The sequence below is a fragment of the Neopelma chrysocephalum genome, unplaced genomic scaffold (assembly GCF_003984885.1).
Source record: "Neopelma chrysocephalum unplaced genomic scaffold, ASM398488v2 Primary Assembly neopelma1_88, whole genome shotgun sequence".
Classification (NCBI taxonomy): Eukaryota; Metazoa; Chordata; class Aves; order Passeriformes; family Pipridae; genus Neopelma; species Neopelma chrysocephalum.
The window spans coordinates 1,617,327-1,640,436 of NW_020897750.1; positions in this window are offsets into that span (position 1 = coordinate 1,617,327).

The window sequence follows — 23,110 nt, forward strand, 5'->3', positions numbered from 1 at the left end:
GTCTTCCAAATCCTTCTGGGCAGAATGACATGAACAGAATAACAAACCAGACTTCCAGCTGAAAATCTATATTCGAAAGCTTTATGCTAGTGTTAGCATATCAGGGTTGCATTGTCAAGAAAGGGCAAAGATGCTAAGAACATGGGAAAGGCTTTATTTTGTGAATGTTTAATTCCTAATGAAAGAAAAGTAGCATAAGAAAGGAAGCGATTCTTTTTCATCATTTCAGAATACATGTTAATGTCAGTATATATCCACGTGCCTTTATAATGTGGTTTATTCTATAAGTACCAATTTATTTGTATTAGAGCTTTATTTCAGTAGTTTTGTTTCAGGCTGCTATTTTTATATGAGAGAATCCAAATTAGGAACCTTGTGAAGTCTGAGATGTTTCTATTAATTTACACAAGATTTTCTTTTTCTAATTCCTTCATGGTTGTTTCAAGGGCTTTTATTTGACTTGGTACTGCAGAAGATTAGACCTCAATATTACAAATATTTTCGTTGGAACTGGTATATAAGGCAGATTGGGCAAGGTATCACCAGGGTAACATGGCTTGCTATGAGTGAAACATAGTTCTAGGGTAAAGTTACAGGAGATATAATTCAACCTTTCTATCATGAGTACCCAAGGTGTGTCCGATGCACCACTTTTAAACCCATGAAATCACTTCAAAGACAACCTTGGCTGTGGCCATCCTCAGAAGAGTTATCTCCTTGTTACATCCCCTGTGTGTCACCCCACAAAGCTTGAAAGTTTAAGGAGCCCTATAGTTGTACCTGCAGGAGCCAAAATGTTCTCCAAATTCTGCTGTCACTCCTGCAGCAGGATCTGTCCAAATGCTGTTCCTCCTTGGCACAGGCAAGGTATCAAGTTCTAGTGTCCATATGTTTTTATTTGCAGCCTCATTCTCATGTATCCATCATTAAGTGATCCCCTTAAAACAAAACTCAAGATTCTTCTGTTCTTTTCCATTGAAATCTCAGCTTTTCATCAATCCTACTTTTAGTACTTTGCATCCGATAAATTTATTATTGGAAAACTGAATAGAGGATCCCATACTCAGATATTACTCAGACTTTCAAAATGAAGTCAGTCATCTCCCATGTGTTAACTAGATCATTTAGAGGCTACTCCACAATTAATTTTACCCTGGAAACAGCAGGGATCAATATCCTCTTGAGAAAAATCTGAGTTTTACTTTAGTTTGGTTGTGAGGAATGGCTGGTACAGGAGAATGTGAATTTGTATTCATTCTATTACATGTATCTTATATTACAGGGAATGTATTCAGACATCAATGTACAGTAGAAAATGCGAGCAATAGCACTTTCAGGACCCATAAGAAAACTGAAGATAATACCTTCCCATCCTTCTACCCATGTTTATTAGTCCCACAGCAGTAAGACCACCCTTTATTGGCAAATGCAGTTATCTCACTTGGCATCTGAGCAGCTTAAATACTAACCAGTCTGTGGCTTTTTCTTCTCTCCCCTTAATACACAGAGGATTACCCTTGTGAAGGACTACATAAATAGAAAATGTGATGGCTTTGCTTTAACTGCACTAAGCCCTGTCTTTTTTTTCCTGGCAACAGTTTTAAGTGTCAGTGTTGCATCCATATTAAGTGTGAATTCCCTAGTGTAAATCCCATTAAGGTTAATAGAATTTTAGTTTTACTGCTTAATAAATTTCAAAGTGGATTAATTTTTGAGAAATATATAACCAGACATAACACACAGAACATAATCCCATATCAGCATACATATACTGTGGCTAAGTATGGGAAGTGCTAATAGAGACGTGATGCAGTTTCATATTATATGTAAAGAAAATAGAAAAGATTATTTTCAAGTTTGTAATTTAGCTGATATTTCAGTATCATTTGTCTTTTATTGTTTGTTGCTTTCTTTTTTCACTTCTACTCATATTTAAATAATGTTCTTCCAGCTTTTGTGTTTCTGGATTTAAAATCATGATGAATTATTTGAGACACCAACTTTTCCAAGCTGTTAGATCATAGTTCAATCTCATATACATAGTGATCACTGGACTGTTTGGGGGAACTGTACAGCGAGAGAGCTGGCACTCAACTGCCTGTACTTTAAGAGAATCACAGAATCAGAGATTAAGAAGATTCCATGACTTTATGTGACATACATACACCTGTATGTATTCAAACTTTGTGAATTTGAAATTGGTTTATAATATTAGGTATAGACTTCCTCTATGTATATGTGTCTCTCAGGAGTTTTAAGAGTCTCAGTTGCCTTTCTCCAAGCTGTTACATTGGCTTTGCCAACTTTAAAAGACATGCTTAAAGGTATAGGAATGTTTTTTCTTTGGAGGCAGACAACAGTCCTGGTGTTGTCTGATCATTGATGCTGCTCTGAAGTCAAAGTGAGACTGTGTCTGTGTGGGCTGGTAGCCTTCTCCTTGACCCTCATTCTTCTCAACCCCAAATTTAGCAAACAAAAGCAGACACAAGGTCTAAGCTTTCTAATGCTCACCCATCTCTGCATTTGCGCTAGAATTGTTTGCTTTTTCCCACTGTTCACATCCCTCTGTATATCTCACATTTTATTTCTGTTGTCAGTGTGGTGATTTGGGAAATCTGCCTATGTGTGACTGTAAATTGGAACTAAGGTTGTGAAACAGCAGACTATCTGGTTATTAGTTATATTCAGGAGACTGACCGAGAATGTCAGTACAGGTTTCCATATTTATTATCTCAGAGAATTCCATATCCAGTAGAATATGATTATTTTTTTCTTTACATGCCAGTCCTGTAATTCTGCCTGTGATCTGAAAGTCAAGCTGTCATCTTTGCTTTTAATGAATTTTTTGCAACAGAAACTTACATTACAATATTGCTGCTTACTTGAGCCAGCATAGGACTGAGGCTGTTTTTATAACTCCATTGCTTCTGCAAAGAGCTGAAGTAAAAAAGGAAAGAACTAAAAAAGAGAAAAAATTCCAAGAAATTATTTTTTATTAAAAATAAGTAGTTGTGATACTAAGCAGTTACAAGAATATTAGGGGTTCAAAAATAAAATTATGTGTCTTCATAGTCCTTTTTAGTGACCGTAACTGTATTTTTAATGTCTAATGGCAGTAAACAGATGCAACAGCACCCATCTAAACAGACAATGTGACATGCTTCTGTAATGCATATAATATCTTAAGATTGAAAAGCAGCATGTATGATTCATTCATGATAACAAAACTTAGCTAGGAAGCTCAAGAAGAGTATCACTGATGATCTCAGCCTACAGCTTGCTTCTTGTGGAAGGATTCCAACTGACCCTCTTTGCTTTAACTTCCAGTGTTTCAGGTCATACTTGATTTCATCTTCAATCTTAGTGGTTTTTAGTGACTGGCTATTTAAAATCTGAATACCTGTATTTGTGTTACTACCTAAAAATGCTTTCCCTTACAAATCATTTGTAGTTCTTTGTCTTTCCTCTGTGACTACAAGTTGCAGTTAGATTTAAAGTCGTCTCTGTGACAAATTCATGCAGTTATGTCGTTATTCAGTTCAAGGTAACATTGTCTAGGGTGAGTTAGGCTGCTGTACCTCTGATGCAGACTAATGCAACAGGTACTTTTGCCGTTGCACTTTGAACACCAAGTGATACATAATTGTTCTATAGCTTAAAAAAAAAAATTAGTAGTTAATTAACTTTAAGTATTATCCTAATTTTCAAGATGAGGAAACTGAGGCAGGTGACCAAAGCAATCTGTTACCTTGCCCCATCACAGTCACAAAGTATATTTAAGGCTTTTATCAAAAGCAACAAACAATTGCAGAAATGGACACTTCAAAACCAATTCACTTAAATGATCTGTTTTAGACTTTCCTAATTTTTTTGCCTACAGGGAAAATACTCAGTATCTTGTCAAAATATGTCATAATTGTACAGTGGCTGCCTCTGCTGAGCAGTAGACTTGTACAGCTTTGTCTGTGAACACTAAAAGTCAATCTTTAAGTAGTATGGATTTACCTCAGAGACCTGGCTTGTGGCAGCTTTTTCTTCATCTCATCTACAATTATCTTGAGGAGTAATTGTTTAACAACATGTTGTTTCTTTTTTTTTTAAATGAAATACTTCTGTCATTACTTCCTGTACTTCCCAATACCCAGTCCCACTTCTGACACATCCCAGTGCAGATGAGACTCAGAGAAGCCATAAGGACACTATCCAACAGAGGGGGCTTTTGGTGAGAGAGTCTCCATGTGCAAAAGCCTTGAGAGACCAACTGCACCGTGCAGAGGAAGAAATCATTTTCACTTGACACTTCTTTTTTGGACTGTTCTCCAAACTATCAAAGGTCCTTTATTTTTTTTTTTTACTTGAGCAGAACAGGTAATAGAAAAGTTTAAATATGTGTATTATTTAAATCTTTATTTGGTAATGGGTTATTTTATACAGTTCAGCTCTATGGATATGGGTCTATTTTCCAGAGGTCCTGCCAAGAGACTTTCCATTCTGGGGCTTCCTGCTTATTTCTTCCAGCTGCTTCTCTTTCTTGTCCCTTCTGTTGTTATTCTCCTCCTGTCTCCTTGTTTTCACTACTGATGGAGGAGAGGCTTGGTTAGACTTTGAAATCATAATATAAATGTTCTTGGCAATTGTTTCTTTCTATACTCTTCATAATTATTCTCCAGTGATTCCAATTGTATTTTCCAGTTGGAGACCATCACTGAGAACTGCATCACTCAGCCAGAATGTTAAAGGTGCAAATAATCTTTTAAGAGGATCCATAAGGAACATGTTCAACATCGAGACATGGCAGGAGCAACACAGTGACCAAAATGGTGTTGGCTCTGTTGATCAGAGTGATGCAGGAAGGAAAACGTATTCAGCTCTACATCTCCTGCCTAGTCCTTGAAATACACCACAGAGTCTATCTGCAACACAAAGCCTCCTGCCATTCTCACCCTGAAAGTTCACTGTCAGCAATAATGGGATTTGTGGGACGTTGACCCAACTTTCTTCAATGGTGTGGTATACTGGGTAAATGCATGAGATAGGAGTGTGCGTGCATGTGTCTGTGTGCATCATTTGAATCCTCTATTGTATTAATGACAGATAGTTATAAAATAAAAAAAAAAATATTTTACAGCTGTAGAAGTGATTTGACTACCTGTTACTCTGATGGCAATAATGCTAGTCCTGTTAGAAAGGAATCAGCCCTCCTTTCTGCAAAAATAGCCACTGTCATGGAGGCAGCAAAATGTTGCTTTCTCACATGTGAAAGTATTTGCAGAACGAAGTCCTTTGTTTGTTTGTTTGTTTGCCTCTCTGTGTGTGTTTGTTTTCTCTACTTTTGGAACATATTAGAAAGCATCCTGCTCTTGTTATTTCTTTTGAATAGTCTATTTTCTGTAGAAAGTAATATCCACATGGTAAACTCCTATTCATCAAAACTGTGCCAAATATGTGCCATTTTAAAGCTAAATATATGTTATTTTATTTTACTTTAAAGTGAGCCAAAATACATACCAGGAACATAGCTCTGGATGGTGCTGGTCCTATTTTCAAGTGAGTATCTACTGTGTCAGGCACTTCTGTGCAACAAGCTGAGTTGGTTAGGGGACTTATGAATGCAGAACACAAAGCAGTATTTCTTCTTACTCTTACTCTGAATTTACCTTTTAATTGCAAAAATATGTATTTTTTTTACTGTTCTGGTGGAAGCATGTGAAGCACGACCTTAAGTGCCTAACTGACTCCCTAGGTTCCCTTTTCACTTTCATTTTAGGAGTGTTTCTCCCAGGGACATAAAGTGTTCAGTTTGAGGAAAATAAGAGGTTGGTACTTAGGACCTTCTGTGTCAACTCTTATATCCTTCTGTAAGTGACTGCCTGATGTAGAGGGGTGTATTTTTGATCCCACTTTTATTCTCTGTAAATGGTTGCTAATAAGTCTTTCCTCTTATCATATGCTGATAATATTTTTCTTCCTTAACTTAGCCAGGATGAGAAAAATTTCTTAAGCTCTCCCATTCCTTTACTATACACTAAAACAAGGCTCGACATCAGGCAAGAATAAATAAAATAGGGAGACTTCTGGATTTACAGAACCATGTGGTGAATAACTTCCTGTTTCATTACTTTGGTTTATAAAATTTTAAAAAGTGCTTTTTCTCTTTTTGTAAGGATTGCATTTTACATATCCAACTCTAATTTTTCTTTTCTAAAAAATTAAAAAGCATTACAGATTAAATGTGTTAGCAAATGTTAAAAATGAAAAACTCTGTTATAGAATGGCCAAAATAAGGATGTGTCATGGGGTTTATAAAGTAAAAAAGAAAAGTTTTGTAAAGAATCAAGAGTAACCCAAAACAGCAGTAATTTCTCTTTGATCACATGAAAAGAGTTCTACATGACCTGCACTCTTACTAACCTGAAGGAATCCAGTAATTGAAACTAGGAATAACTTAAAAAGTTCACATCTTAGTTGGACAGCTGAACTGAGCTTTACTTGCAAATATGTCATGGTTCTGTAAATGGAGTACAGTCACTCTGGCTAATAATTTGGTTATTTAGAATATGAGTTTGATCTCCTTGAAACAGTCTGAAAAATCATGTTAGGTTTTCTGAATAATCTTAACTGGGAAAAGAAATTTATCAGCCTTGTCTAAATAATACAGAATTTGAGGGGTTTGGTATTGAAATGTTATTGGTCTTTGTTGTCAAACGTCTAATTGTAAAACTTCTGATATGTTTCTAATTAATAAATTTTTTTTTACTGTATCATTTTCCAATTGAAAGTCAGAGAATGCTATTTTCAAGTGTCAACTGCATTAACAATGTCTTCAGTGAGAGAATAAAATCATCTCTGGTCAGGATTTCTGGTGCCACTGCATGAGAAGTTGCTGGTGAAGCCTTAAAAATTAAGTTCCACTGTAGAGACATTCTTTTGTAGAGAAAAAATGCTACATCTGACACAAAGCAGGATACAGGACTCCTTCTTCATGTTGAAGACCTTCTTAGTGAGGACAAATAAATGAAAGTGAAAATCCAGCAGATTACAAAATTTTAGAACATTTTAAAGAACATATGTATCAATTTGCATATGATAGAGTGAATCAGTGTGCAATGTACATAATGGATTCAAAGATCAAAACAGCATGGCATAGTCAATTGATAAGAAAAATGTAAAATTCCAAGGGCAACATATGTCAATGAGTTTCTTTATTTAGGGTTTTTTTTTCTTTAACCACTATAAGGGACAGATCTTTATTCTGACAGTCTTCCTGTAAATGGAGAGGAAACATCCTCTAATTTTTCTAAGTGAGTGCAGTAGTACCTCTATCCCTGAATCTGGCATAAACCTGTTGTGCAGCGTGGAGGCAAGTACTGAGGATTGCAGGCAGGACTAGTTTCTTTTGTCCCATAAGCACAGCTGACAAGTGATGCAAGAAAATTGTTAAGGAATATTATTTTCACAGAGTTTTCTTCCCCCTTGCCACACAGGCACACCAGCAGCTGCTTCAGCATCCAGCCCACCTGGAGGTGAGAGGCAATAGGGACCCTCTAAAATAGATGTGCTGCTTAGGTATGAGTGTCTATCCACTGCCAGTGGATGCCCTTTAGGAGTTTCCAACTGTCCATCCCCTGCTGTTCATAATCATTCTGCCAAAACAAGATGCTTAAGCATCTGGCGGAAGGAAGTCAATCAATTATCATTTCTGAGATTAAAAATTACCTCACAGGTTATCAGTTTACCACCCTCCTGCTGATTAGTTTGAAAGCATAAGCATGTTGCCTATGAATAACTGATGCTTTAGCTTTGAGGATAACTTGGGTGCAGAGGAAAATTTGGAGAAGATTTGAAGCATTTGCTGCTGCTGCTACTTTCAGTGGAAAGAGTAGGGTAATTTAAAGGCTTCTTCTCTGCTTTCCTCTATCCTTTTTAACATAAAAGTAAGAAATAGTCTTATGAGTAGATGCTGCTGTGGGACATGTACTCTGGCTCTGTCCAGCTATCAGGAGTTGCCTGTTCCAGTTTTTTTCAGTATTTTTGTTATTAAGTTTTCTACTATTCCTTGTTTACTATTTTTATTATTAACAAAAATGTTCTATTATTAAGTCTCTATTATTTTCTAAAAATTCTTCTGCTGTGCCTTTGACCTTGTCAATCATGCCTTCCAAAAGTGAAGTTAGTAAAGTCAGTAAAATTACTAACATTGATCTGAGTGGTTTACTTTCCCTCATCCTCTGCAGACAGCAGTTGCACATCTGTCATCTGTTATCAGTGCTGGACCTATGGGTACAGTTTACCACTGCTCCTATGGTCCTCTACTCACCGTATCTCCTTAATACAAAACCATGTCAGGGACTGAACCCTATTTTGCATTGGCCCCAGCCAGCTGCAGTCCACAGCAGGCTAGTCACCTCTCTGTGCCTTGTCAAGTTGTATTTATTCCATTATTATCCACTATCAGGAGTGGCATCCAGATTACCCTCAGACTGCCTTCTGTCCCCACTCCTTCCAGCCCCAGGGTGGAGTGTGGCTGTTTGTCCAGCTGTACTCCATGGAGCAGCAGCCCCCACACCTCTGCATTGCCTGGCCCAGGTGTTGGGGCACTGCAGGGGCTCATCTCCTCCCATTCCCCCTGAATCCAAACCTCAGTGGCCACTTTACGGTAAATGTGGTGACTTGTGCTACCAATTAATGCACCCAGGGCATTTTTTTCTATGAAATGTACAGTTGCTCTGATATTTATCGATACCAGCTTGCCCTCCACCCCTCTTTGGAGGAATGAACTTGAGTTTAGTGGAATGACAATATGTCACTCTGGATCTGCAAAAGGCAGGGTAAGGTCAGTGAAGAGAAGAATTCACTTTCCAATAGTTGGTTTCTATGTATAAATTGGCACTTGATGCTCATCAAAGAACAAGAAATATTGGATATGCTCTAAATGTCCATTGTATTTTTGAGCCAGCTACCTGATGGAAGTCATCACTTATATGTAAATGAACTGTCAATGGCTTGCCTCTGTTGGCAGTCGCTGGACTGTGAAGGGTATGTCTTAATAAGAACCAAAGCTCTTCACAGACTTTGATTTACTGGAAATAAAATAGAAAAGTCCTCTGAGACTACAAAGGACACTTGTTTCAGATAAAATGTCTAGACAGTAGCAATATATTTGGGGCTTTTATTATAGCGAAACTGCAAATTAGAATGGAGTGCTGAGAAAGTTCCTATGACCCAGCTGAGTTCAAAAACACTGTTTCAGACTGATCCTTGAAACACTTACACTCAAATTAAGTTCATGAACATTCAAAAAGTGAAAGAAAAGATGTGCAAGGTCAACGTTCAGGTTTGCTAGAATTCTAGAGCTGCCCAGACTTTACATTCACTCTGACAAGGAGGAATTTGCAATGTAGGTCTGATTTAAATCAGTTAAAGAAAACACAAATCCTGCGTTGTGATTCACTGCATTAGATAACATTCTGCTTTATAGTCCATTCCTGTGTGAGGGTTTTTTTCTTTGATTATTGTTAATAAAAATAAAAATAAAAAAACCACAAAAAATATTAATTCTGTGAAATGTTACATTTTGGGAAAGAAACAATCAAAATGAAGCTGAAGCAGGCTTTGTCTCGTTTTGAGGAGGGCAAATCATGCAGCATTTCTGATAACGATTTGGAAATTTCAGAAGATCCAGTTTGTCCAAAAATTATTATTTTTACTAAAATTTATATTTTAATATTATCATCATTGGCAGTGTTTTTACCATCCAGAATGTTTTTGAAGCTTTACAGATTTTTGAAAAAAATGATTGGAGTAAACTTTATGCCTTTTATCATGGTCTATATAACCTGAGTCCAGCGTTTTTGCTCAAGAAAATTTGCATGTCCAATATAAATATTATATGTGAGAGCTTGGATACTTAAACTAGAACCTCGGTTGTTGCTTGAAAGGCTAATGGAGAATCCAGAAGGCAATGCAGTGAAGCATCAATTTCAAGTACTAGAGTGCTCTGAATCATCTTCCGTGTGATTTATCACAGCTTTCCAGGAATCATCCTGTGCTCCTTGTGATCACCTCCTTTTCCATCTGTACAGAGATCAAGTGGAGACGCATGGTGGTGCACCCTGACAGCATTTCTTCCCAATTTCCTTCTTTGGTATTGGAAACTCTGACTTTGGAAGAATAACATTAGTCACTAGTTTTCAGAGAATTAATGTATTCATGGTGGTGTTTTCACGTACATGAAACAACAGGTATGGACTGCCTGGGAGCCTATGTGACATATTGCATCAGATCATTTAAAAAAAAATCAATTTTGTTAGCTGTCAGTTTTTTCTCAGTGATGCTTGGGGGAGTGTAACCTGTCTGTGACGTGGGTCTCAGAGCAGGGATTTGTATGGTGCTCTCAGCCTTTGAGTGCTAGCTTTGAAGGCGAAGGTCAAGGTGGGATGCAGACAGAAGACTGAATAATTCTTGCTGGCTTGAATGAGATAATCCATTTGCCATTGCCATCCAAATATAAAACCAGAAATAGTTTAAGAGGATCAAGCTGAGTCTGCAAGCAATCTGAAATCTTATCTCTGAGATGTACGAAAGGCCCCTTCCTATTCAATAGGCTACCAACCCTGAAAGCTGAACAGTAGCAATTCAGTGTCCTTTTGAGAGTATAGAAATCTAGATTCAGCTCAAGGCTTGTATACCTAGGTAGTCTATTAAATGATCGTGGTCTATGGTTTTAGTTCCACTGTAAAATTAATGTAAGCCCTAAGGTTAAATGATACACGTTGTCAGCATGATGACTGCATTAGCTGTAGTTGTTCCAAAAATAAAATTTATTTAATAGTAACTGAATTTTCACATAGTCCAACAGATGAGTCATCAGATAATGTCCACAGAGATCAATTTTATTTATATTTTAGGAAGATTAATATCAACTGTTTTCTAAATCTAAGGATATGCATAACACCAGACTGAATTAAATCTAAGAAATTTAAATGGATAATCAGAATGTCTTTTGGGGCTTCCCACTGATTCAGTATTTGATACTCTGATGGTAACCACAGTGCACCATGTGTCGTATCCTGGTAAGTACCATTACAAATACAAAATTAACAGAAAGAATCCCATACAAGTATAATTTGATGCAAGTCATGAAGACTTTGTACCCCATCTATCCCTGCATGCAGTCCTTCAAATATTTGACAAGTCACTGCTGTCAGAGAGTACAAAGCATGAAAAAACCCCACATGCAATATTAGAAAACCCAGGTTAAAAAGCACAAAGAAATCAGATTTAGAATGTTAACTTTAAATGAACAAAGGGCCATATTCCCAGCTATGTATTCCTTGTTTTGAAGTATGTGATTCAAACATTACCTGTCATCATGGAAATCATGAAAAGGGCTGTTTTCTCTGATTCACTGGCATTGTACTTATAAGCAGTACAGTGTTGTAGTAGTTTCAGTGCCCGAAGTATTATCTGGAACATCTATTTTGCTTTCAAGTTAGTGCTATATTTAGAACCTATTTTTATTCTGCCTAAAGTATACAGTACACTAGACCTTAATGTACCCTCTAACTACAGACATGGGCACAGAAGACGTAGGTTAAAAATAGTTATTACTCTAGAAGCAATAATTTGTTTGAAAGCCATCACCTGAATTCCCAAGCAGTAGTGAATGATTAGGACTCGCTTGTCTTCTCTGCTGGAGAGAAACCTCCTCAGCAGATCCTCTTTTGCTGTTGGCAAATTTAAAATTTGTACAAAAATAGTAGTAGAAAAAATGAGAAAAATTTTAGCATGCCATTAACTTCTAAAGGAGGACAAAGCACTCTTTTTGAATTCCACTCAGCAATAATTTTCAGTGCTTTATATTCTCCGTTGGGAATAAGGTAATTATCAGCAGAACTAGCAGTGAGGAAGAAAAATAAAATTGTTTATTATTGGACAAATTTGGCCCAGCAAAATGAAGGCCAAATTGTTTTTTGCTTGTCTGAATTTGATTTTTAGTCAGTCTGGATGTGTTTTTTGTTTAGCAGAGAACTTCAGTGAGGAGTATGTTGTTTTATGACTGAGGCCAATAGAAAGTCATTGGCATAATAAAACTGCAGATTTTACAATTTCAACGCAGCTGCTCTGTGACTTTTAAGCAACTGTGAAATCACATTGTTTAAACTGTGTTTATAAGGACTGATGTCTGTATCCATCTTTTTTCTTCCTTTTTTTTTTCTGGTGGAGTTAACAGAATCAACAACTGGTATTGCAGCCTAACCATTTTAGTGAGTGTTCACAAACCTCCTTGTAGAAATAACCACCTGGTCACTCCATGTTACACTCGTATGAAAATGAACATAACCATCAATTAATTTGCTAATACTAATTCATCAGTGAAAATACATACGTTTAATGACAAACACACTTGTTTCCATACATGGCGATTATGTGCAATGCCCAGAGCAGACTGGCATTTCAATTGTTTTTACAACTGTTTTATGGCTTTATAAACTGCAGCAGTGGGTAGTATGAGGAGATACTTTTATACTGCATTGTTGAGTGTATATATATACCCCGTTTACAGAAGTGGTTTTTGCTTCTTAGGGACCAAGTTTTTTTCAGTGAGAGGTGAATTCTGGACCTCCGCCTTCCCATCCTGAGCTGCAATCCCATAAACATCCACAAGTGTTGGAATTTGTGCAAGTGATATCAAAGTGGTTTGTTTTCTGAAATCCCAACACTTTAGTAAACTTATGTGTTTAGCAGACTAGGAGTTTATGTCTAAAGCCTGAAACATTGCATGTCAAAGCTAAATCCCCCTTATTGACAATAGGGTATCCATGTCTGGCAGCTCTCAACGAATTACGAGAGGGTTCAGCCTGCCACCGTGCATCTGCAAATGTGTCAGTCCCCACTCCTACAGCTGTGGATGCAGCCCAGGAAAGATGGGTTTTTCGATAAAAAGTGGGTAGTGATGTGTGGAGGAGAGATAGGAAGTCAGCAGGGTTTGTGTGCTTGCCAGAATGGTGACAAGGAATAGCTTGTCTACAATCAGGATCACTATTAAGTTACAGAGTAGGAATTAATTCTTGTGGTGACTGACCCTTAAGATTAAGAAGATCAATAGGTCAAGAGTCCTGCAGAGAAATGCTAATCTAGTTCAGAGATTTTTGTGCATTTTGTTTGGCTCTTGAGCTTTACTGAGAGCCTCAAAGAAGGAGGTTCTCAGCAGCTGCCGCCCTGATAAAAAAACAGATGTAGAGAAGTCATTGGAGACACAGGAAAAATCTGACAGAGCATTTGAATTGGACCGCAAGTTTGTGATATATCTGAAAGAGGGCATAGACTTTGGAGGAACCCAGAAAAAAAGACCACATACACCTTTAGAGATATTTTCTGGGATAAAAGTACTGAAGATGTCATCAGGACGGTTGTACATAAATCACATAATCAACACAATTGTGAAACTCTGAAAGCTCAAATGGAAGAGATTCTAGAACAACTTTTTAACTGTGTCTTATGATTTAAAAATTAGTACCAAGGAATAAAATTATCATTTACCCTCAATAGAACAACTTGGTTTATTGTGTCAGATTCCAAGGGTCAAATCTTTTGATTTACACAAGTTTAACTCACAGTTAGTTTGTGTTAGTAAAGTTGTTCTACGTCTTACAGATGTAGAGAAAAATGAAGATTTGTCCCCAGAAGATTTTTGTTTTTTTTTTTTCATGTTACAGCCCATGTGAGGCATGAGGCAAAAGTACAGTTCCTTGTTCTTAGGCAGGTAAGTAGCCACATGGAAATAAATGTGCATCAAAGAACCAGTTCTCAAGATTACGTCCACTCTAAAGTTACCACAGCCAAAAGGTCTTTACACATTTATCAGCCTCACATGCAGGGGTTATATATGGTAGCCTAATTTCTAATCCACAGAAAGATTGTGTACTCCCAAGGCATTATTCCTCTGCCATACAAGATATTCCAAAGTATGCATGGGAACACTGATAATGAAGGCACATTTTTCACTGAATCACAAAATAATGTGAGTTGGAAGGGACCCACAAGGATCATTGAGTCCAACTCCTGGCCATGCACAAGACCATCACCAAGAGACACACTATGTGCCTGAGAGTATTGTCCAAACACTTCTTGAGCTCTAGGCTTGGTGCTGTGACTACTTCCCTGGGGAGCCTGTTCCAGTGCCCAACCACTCTGTGGGGGAAGAACTTCTTTCTAATATCCAACCTAAACCTCCCCTGACACAACTTTGGGCCATTCCCTTGGATTCTGTCACTGTTTACCAAAGAAAAGAGATCAATGCCTGCCCTTCCTCTTCTCCTCACGAGGAATTTGTAACTGCAGTGAGGTCTCCCCTCAGTCTCCTCTTCTCCAGGCCGAACAGACCAAGTGCCCTCAGCCGCTTCTCATACGGCTACCCCTTGATGCCCTTTTGGTTTGAGTCATGTGTGCACAGACATTCCTCTGTATGTAAGAAAGCTTTCTGGAGTGTAGAATCATCCTTGGCTTTTATTAATAATACCATTCCTCTCTGGCATTAACATGGTCATCAGTATAAGTCAGTTGTTATTATTATACTTGTATTTGAAGGATGACTCCTTGACACTGAAGAGGGAAGAGAGAAGTTGAGGGGTTGGAACTGAATGATCTTTAAGGTCTTTTCCAACCTAACTAATTCTATGATTCTGTGAAGTTGTAACCATTTTCTCTGCATACAGTGCTCCTGCACAGATGAAGGGAGGCATCATTTAGCCTGCAGTGCATAAAAAGAGTCAGTTAATGCATGAAATTTACTGGTTAGATAAAACCTTGACTCAAGTCTGATATTTTTTTTCATATACATGCAAAAATAACAACTCAGGAATTCAATTTCTGTTTTGTATATCCACAGCACAAAGAAAACAAAAGTGCATCTGTTGTTAGTCTTTCTCACTCATTTCTTTGCCATCTCAATCAAATTGAGACAAATCACTTATGTTTGTCCCTTGAACAATAACACTGTAACATTGAACAAATATATAAACTGGAATCTCCTTCTGACAAGTTTTAATTTTGGGATGAGTCAAGCTGGTATTTACCTAGAGAGTTCACACACACACAAAGACTCTACTGTCGGACTCTCTCTGCTGCATTATAAAACCAGTAAGCTGAATTTCACAAATACAGTGAAGAAAAGGTGTGGCATTTGCTGCAAGCCTGGAAATTCAAGCATCATAAAAACTTCTCAGTGATGCATGTAACAAGAGTGTATTAGGTTCCCTTGCAAGGAAGGGAAGAGAAGGCTTTATACAACTGGCACGTCAGGAATGATCCCTTGCATAACAGTAGGGAAAAGAGCACAGAGCCCTACTGTTTACGAGAAAGGCAGTCTGTTTGAAGTGGGTGTTTCCCCAGAGATCTCATCAGAGTTAGGTACCAGATTATATAAGTAGGGTTCCAAAACCAGGAAGATGGCTAATGTTAAGCCTGTTTTTAGTGTGTGGGTGTGTCTATTCTTTCATAGCCATATAATGAACAAAGGAGTGACCAAATGAATGTGGTATCGAATGTCTACTCCTGAGGACAGAATTCATCTCTGTTAATAGATGTTTATGCATGCCACAAAAAATATGAAATACAAAATTATTCAAGAAATCCTGCATCTCCATTCATGTCTTTCAAGGCTGACACCTTGCTACAATATAGTCATTGAACAGCAAAACACCTCAGCAACCCCAGAGCCACCATCAGGATAAAAGTAGAGTATAAGTCTACTTTTCAGTAGTGTAACTGAAACTTGAGAAAAGGGAACAGATTAACATGTGAGCTTTCTGGTCTTGCTGAAAGATCCACGCCTCTCTGACCTTCTTGCAACCTCAAATGTCTTGTACGTACAATGAGGTGTCTGATTCATTAATTATTTGTAAGCCTAAAATCTTTGATATAGTGGCATAAATAACTGTAACTACTGGCAGAGATAATTCCTCCAAAACGTTAAGGGCAATATAAAATTCACCCACTTACTGCTGACGTAGGACTCAAGCAATTGAGCTTATACCTTCTCCTCACATCTAACCTACTGGCTGCAAACGTACCCCAAATTAAACTCAATTAAATTGTATTGGGTTGTTGCAAAGGCAACAAAACTTATTCTGGACTTGACTTGATGCCATGAAATACAGCAGATTTTTACAATGCCTTGATATCATGTAACTGATACACATTAAGGTACACCCAAGAAAGCAAATATCCGGCTCACTGTGCTCTACAAAATGATATTCAAGACACCCAGTGACCACTGACATGGCGGGTTAGGATGCAGAGCAGGAATTATTTCTGAGTGGGTAAGAAGCACCTTTAAACCTCCACACTGAAACGATAATAGATTCCTCCTGTTCATCAGAAACAGAAAAAACCAGTAAATAAGTAGTTTTGAGATTTCAAAATTATAAAAAGGAAGAGCCTTAACTTTCCAGTAGAAGTGAGGATCTGGCAACATTTATACACTGTTTCGAGTTTGCAGAACATGACATGATATGCATGTTGCTTACCACAAAACAAAGAGAAGGTGGTGCTTTATTAATAGGAATTGGGCTGGTTTTCTTTCTTCCTGGCTTCTCCATTTGCTCTATTCTTTTTCAAATACTTGGTGCAAGAATTCAGAGATCAGGAGAACAGCAATGATGTAATCATGAAATGTATATTTAAGAAAACAATAACAGTAAATGTATTTTAAAAATCAGGGGAATACTTGATGGCCTACATATTTATAACTGAAAGCTGTTCAGGAAGGAATAACTTTTTTGTTCTAATCCCAAGACAAAAATCTTCCTGGGTTCCAGGAACGAATAAATCCATCAATCAGACACCAAGGGATAAAAACGCCTGAAATTGTCAATAGGATATAAAAGATATTAACAAGAACTCTCTGTTGAAAATGAATATTTGTCAAATGTCGGAAGGTAAAATTAGTATTACAGTCCAAAACATCTTTTTTTCCCCTCTTACTTTTAATTAAGGCCTCTTTAAGAGGCCCAGTGGCCTCTTTAAACATGTATTTCTGGACTTTAACTGTTTTGCGTAATGTCTTAACAATCCTTTAATGAAATTTTGATGGATCCATTTAAAAAAAATTATCCCCACAGTTTGGCTGAATTTTAATCCATGAACTAAAACCAATCTGATTTTGTAGCAGAAGTATCTGAAAGTGGATACAGTGCAGTTCTTTCATTGACATCACATTAGCTATTGAAGCTAACCCAGACTCACTGGAGGTTTACATGCAAACCTGACTCACTGTGGGTCTTCCATTCATATCTGATCTGCTTCCAGATCTGATGTCAATGGAAGCACTGTATACTTCATGCTGATGCTATCCAGCTTGGCCTCCCTCCAGAAACTTAATGTTTTTCTTCGGTTGCATCAGTGCCTCTGAGCAAAAAGAGAATGACATCCGTATGTTTTAAGATTAAAGCCGAGTCAACATTTCAAGTGAAAAAATGTATGTGCTTGTAGACCTACAGTAATACAGTGAAAGGGTAAATTTCTTGAAATAACAGTTTTTGTCTCAAAGCTGCTGAGGCCATTGTATATGTCACATTTTCTTGAAAGGGATCAGCAGAAAGATACATGTAGATTGCCCTGGTTTTCTTTTGGCAGCTAAATTTTGAACCATATAATTTACTGCATATTTTTAAATCAAAGAAGATGATTTGGCAATAAATATGTCAATAAACTCTCATTTAAAAAGGAGAAAGAGCAGTTAACTCAGAAAGCTGATGAAGAGACATAGTAGCCTATTGGTGCACATGAACAGGGCTCAAAGGTGTTTTCTGAGGAGAAATTTGTATTATTGCAGTTGCATAATACAACAAATGCAAAGAGATCCCACCAAATAAAAGTCACTTCCACCCACAGTGAGGCCAGCCTGACATTTTAAAGTAATTTATTGAGGAATTCTTCAAACTAGAATTATTCTTCCAGAAGCATGGTGTCCTTAAAATATATTTTATAATAAGTCGTGAAAGAGCTGAAAGGCTAAAAAAGACTCAGTAGGGTAAGTCCAAGAATGTTTTTTTAAAAAAAAATCTTTTTTTTCTTTTTTTTTTTCAGTGAAAGTGAGATAGGAAATAATTGGTTCTTGCCAGATTTCTTTACTTGTTAAAAAAACAATTTCTGAAATTGTTTTCCCTAGGTATGGGAATTTAACGGGTAACTAAATTCTTAGATGTCTATGAGATTAAGATGATATCAGCTCTTGTTTGCTATGGAAACTCAACAGACATGTCTAAGCACCACCTAGTTAGATAAACAGGACCCTGATTTTAGCTCATGTATGTCTCTTGATCAAAAATCTGATTACAGTTGTTTGAACTGTCTATTAGTTTCTCGGAGTCTTTATTCATGAAACCACCACCAAACACCATATTCAGAGCATTTGCAATACCCCAAACTGCCTTGTAATGCATAATATGGAGCAAAACGTGCAGCATTCTGCAAAGGTGATCACCTTGAAAATAGTTGAAGCAATTCAGGATAAGTGCCCATGCGTTTCTTCACCTCAGGTCATGGTGAAAAAAGGGCTGAGACACTGAAGGAGATGAAGAGTGTGCTGGCATTTTCCTCTTCTTCTCCATGGTGGACAGGAGAAGAGCCATAGTGAGCTGAGCTGGGAAAACACCAGAAAATGGCAGCTGCCACCACTACAACGATGTGCCCCTGCCTTCTGGTCTGTCTGCAAGCGTGTTCAAGTGCACTTCACAGATATTTTTCATAGCTTTCTAGAGCATTTTCTTTCACTGCTGCTGTAGAAAAGCCATACATGAGAGATCCTTTTTTTATTAAATCTAAACATAAAAAGAAAATTTCACAAATCTGTTGGTCTGGCTGTTTCCCAGTTATATGTCATCTGAATTACATTACCACAATATTCCAGACGTTAAATTAAAGACAGTAGGAACAAGTATAGTTGACATCTGTGCAAAATTTAAAACTAAGGAACTTCCAGTGGTTTCTTTAATCCCAGCCAAATTATGGCTTTTACCACACTCTTCCTTCTATAATGCCAATTTTTTTTCTTCTTTCTCTCTCAAATACATTCACAAGATCACAACCATGCAGCTGCAAGGCACCCTGTGCTGTTCCTGTGTGGGCTGGCCATGCCAGCAGCCTCACTAGGGAGAGGATGCTGGCTCATCCCTGAAGGTTGCTGCCCTGGTCTCTTTGCTGTTTGGTATCACCAGGAATGTGCATGGCCTGGAAGAGGTAATCTCTGCTGTGCCAAGAAACAGCTTTCATACCTTGTTTTGCCCAATATAGGAAAGAGATAAGTAAGAGTTAAATTTCCTTTCTAGGAGGATTGTCCAGTGCTGGAACATGGTATCCAGGGAGACTCAAGCCCATGTCCTTGGGGGTTTTCAAGACTTGCCCTGGCACAGGCATGGCTGACCTGAGCTAGTGATACAGGGCTTTGGACTAGATCACCTTCAAGATTCCCCTTCAGTAAAAACTTTTAATAGTGACTCTTCTATCACTGGGGAAATGGGCAATGGTCATTTCCAGTGGCACAGCAGTGATTGCTTAATTGTAACTATGACTTCTGACAATACCTCCGCAGTGAGGTGGAGGAGTTTCGCATTTTCTCCTCTTAGGCTCAAAGATGGTAATAGCTTCTAGTAAACATGCCTAGGAGCAGTCAAAGATGTGGTTAAAGTGAATGATCAACCTTTCGTTCAGGTCAGATAAATGCCCTGATGAGTAGTGCTGGTGAAGAAAGCCACAACTCACGGCAAAGCCTGCTGTGGTCAGACCAATTAGGAGCTAAATCACATGCACACACTTACATGGGGATGAGGGAGAGAAAACAACACAGCTATTTGGCTGAGGCTGGCACCCTCCTGCCCTAAATCAGAGGTGCAGCCAGAGGCTGCCCACCCTGGTGCTGCAGGTTCCCCTCAACTCCTGTCCTTTAGTGCCCACCATGTTTCCCGGAGCTCCTCTCTGCAGTGTGCCCATGACACAGGCTGGCACACATGGGAGTGAATCAGGATGCCCTGCAATTCCTTGCATCCCCTTGTTTTCCTCAGTGTTTGTTCAGCTGTGAGTATATTTGGAAACTCATTGGTGGTGAATGGGTTGCTTTGACATTGTAGAAGGAAGAGTGTGGTAAAGGCACTGTGCTTTCCACATTATCTGATTGATACCATTCTTCTCTCCTCTTAATAGAAACAATCCACTATGGCTTTGAGATTGCCCTAACCACATAGGCCAGAAAAAATAAAAGGAATAATTTTCCATTTTGGCTTGGTATGTCCAAACACGAATAGTATTTCCTGTGGAGCTGATTAGGCAAAAGTAAATAAAATGTTGTATACTGCCTCAGAAGAAACATAATTCCTCTACTTTTAATGTTTCCATCAAGAACTGTTTTGGTGGAAAAGCTGTGATTTTGCATGTTCTTTTCCCAAGAAGGAGAGGAATAAAATAACTTGAGCAAACATTGATGTTTTCTACCGCAAGGAAATGAGTACTTTGCATAGACATGTATCTGAATGCCAGTAGAAACTAACTTTTCATTTTCTGTTCTAAATATTAGTATTTGGAGGCTCTAAGGTACAGAAATTAAAGTTGGTAGTATACTTCCTTGTTTTTAAAACTCAAACCCTGGAAGAGGTGTCTTATAAAGACTGCAAATTGTGATGAGAGCAAGGAGGACCATTTCTTAATCCTAATTTTCCAGAGCATCAATGGCCCTTTGATGTATCCCTCTGTGTTGACTCTCTGAGTTCAATGTCATTAAGGTTTTATAATCTTTTAAGTGGTGCATAATGGAGGGAAACAGAACATGCTTCTGTGCAATTCTGTTTCCTATGGATTTGTTATCCCTCAGACGTGATAATCGCATTGGGAAATCTGCATTGGGTTGCAAGGTAGGGTGGTTGGATTTAGTCCCTGGGACAGGGAGGTGACAACCAGTTATGGAGGCCAAGTAGACCATGAAGAGGACCCTGGCATGTGGTGGTTGAACTACCAGCCTCGATTCTTCCCTATCTACCCAGCCCACACATTTATAAGTGAAACTGGGAGGAGATACTGGTGCTCTAGCAACTACCACATGTATATTGCACCTTGTTTGTCAGGCAGAATGCACCCACTGATCTTGCTCTTAGTTTAGGAAGAAAGCCATGAGACCTCCCCTCTCCTGGGCTTTCAGTGAAAGATGGAAAATAAAGCATGTATAATGACTCCACCACATCTTTTATTTGTTTGTTAGGTGTTGGCAACCTGACTTTGGCACTGTAAGGCAGAAATGTGAATTATGACAGTCCCCTGTAAGGTCTTCACTTTATGATCCAGATGTCACCTCGTGTACCCACACAGGCAAAGTGAGTTTTAACAAAGTGCATGGAGAATATCCTGTAAGTCTTTGCATACTGTCCTCTCTGAGATATAAGAGAGGATGGAACAATATATAATATTTTATTTCTATTTCCTTCTTCTTTTTCATTTACTTGCTATTCAATTATGATTTTTAAATGGCTACAAACAATGAGATTAGAATAAATAGTCCAACTGTTTTCTAGCATCGACCAGATATCTGATATCTTCTTGTTAATCAGGGATCCAAAAATCAATGAATAAATTGCCATCATCCAGCGAATAAAATGAATAAGTACAGCACAGATGTGCCCTTTCACTTCACTAACATGTACTGTAGGCGGAATACCTTAAACATGATGCAATTTTACGTTTCTTAATACATGCTTTTTTGTAAAACAGCATCTGTTTTCAGTTGTGATTGTTTGAAGGTACGGCTATAAACGATGGGTATTATTGTGTCTGTTGCTGTTGGCTAGTCTTTCTAGAAACCTTTTTTTCCCTGCTGGTAGAAGAGATCACTTTAACATAAATTAGCTCAGCAAAAATATTTATTAAAACAACAATCAACAATCTGCTCCTTCTACCATGCATCCTGTATGGTATTAGGGTAAAAGCACATATTATCACGTTACTAAAAAGAAAATTACTGAAATAAAAAGATTTATAAAAGAATAACAGTAAACAACCCGCTCAATCAAGCATCCTAACTACTTAGGTGTGTAATTATAGAAATGACACAATGTTTATGCAAGCATCTTCAGAATAACAATAAAGTGCAATGTGTTTTCTATCAAGGAAGGTTTACTTAAATAAATACGCGATTAGCCCGGCAGGGCTACTCACATGACAACAGAGGAGTAAGCAGGGAGAGGCATTCCCTAATGCACAGTCAAAAGGGTATAAAGGCAAGGCTAAGGAATATGAGGTTTCATTGGTGTCTGAAAGGTTAGCGCTCAGACTCATTATTCTTTAGCTGTGTTTCAGTTATTTGTGCAGAAGGGGTGGGAGGCGTAAACAGAGCTTAAAGCTGTGACACTCAAGGCTCTCCACTGTGTCAAGTGAATGAGAAGTCGAAAAGGTGGGAGGATGCCTGTTTCCATTTAGTGCTTATGTGCGTCTTGCTTTGTCGCTGTCTCTGTTCCACTTTTTTATATCTTGTTTGCTCCTGGTCCAAGAAAGAAATCTAACCTCTGTGTCTTACTTCTAGATATCTCTCCTAATCACTCAACTTACAGAGCAAATTCATCCTCTTTGCATCAAGTTTTTACTCTTTACAGCTCTCTTTCATCTCTAATCTTCCCACTGTGACAGGAAAATGTGCCCTGGGGCGATGCCTTATGATGTCAGAATGAGAGGCTTCTGGCTGGATGAGCAAAAGAGTATTTAAAAGGCAATTTTAAACGTACAAGTTCTGACCATATAGTCATCATCGACCTCAAAAATGAAGGGAAAAGCCTCTCTGTAGCTTGACCTGCAGTTTGCCTTCTGCAGCCTCTAAAATACGACAGAGTAGAAAATACTCTCAAGTAGAAAATACCCCATCTGAGGGGCGGCCTTCTGCATCCATTCTATGCGAGGGTTCATGATGTCAGTGTCAGTCCCTGGAGTGTTGGGTCCTCACTGTTGTGACCAGTCTGTTTTCTGTGGCATTTCACCGGGGTTGAAACTGGGAAATTGCTTTACTCTAATAATCAAAATAGTTTGTCATGGTATTTGGGTCATGTTAGCAGCCTGCTCCCAGACCAGTTATTTC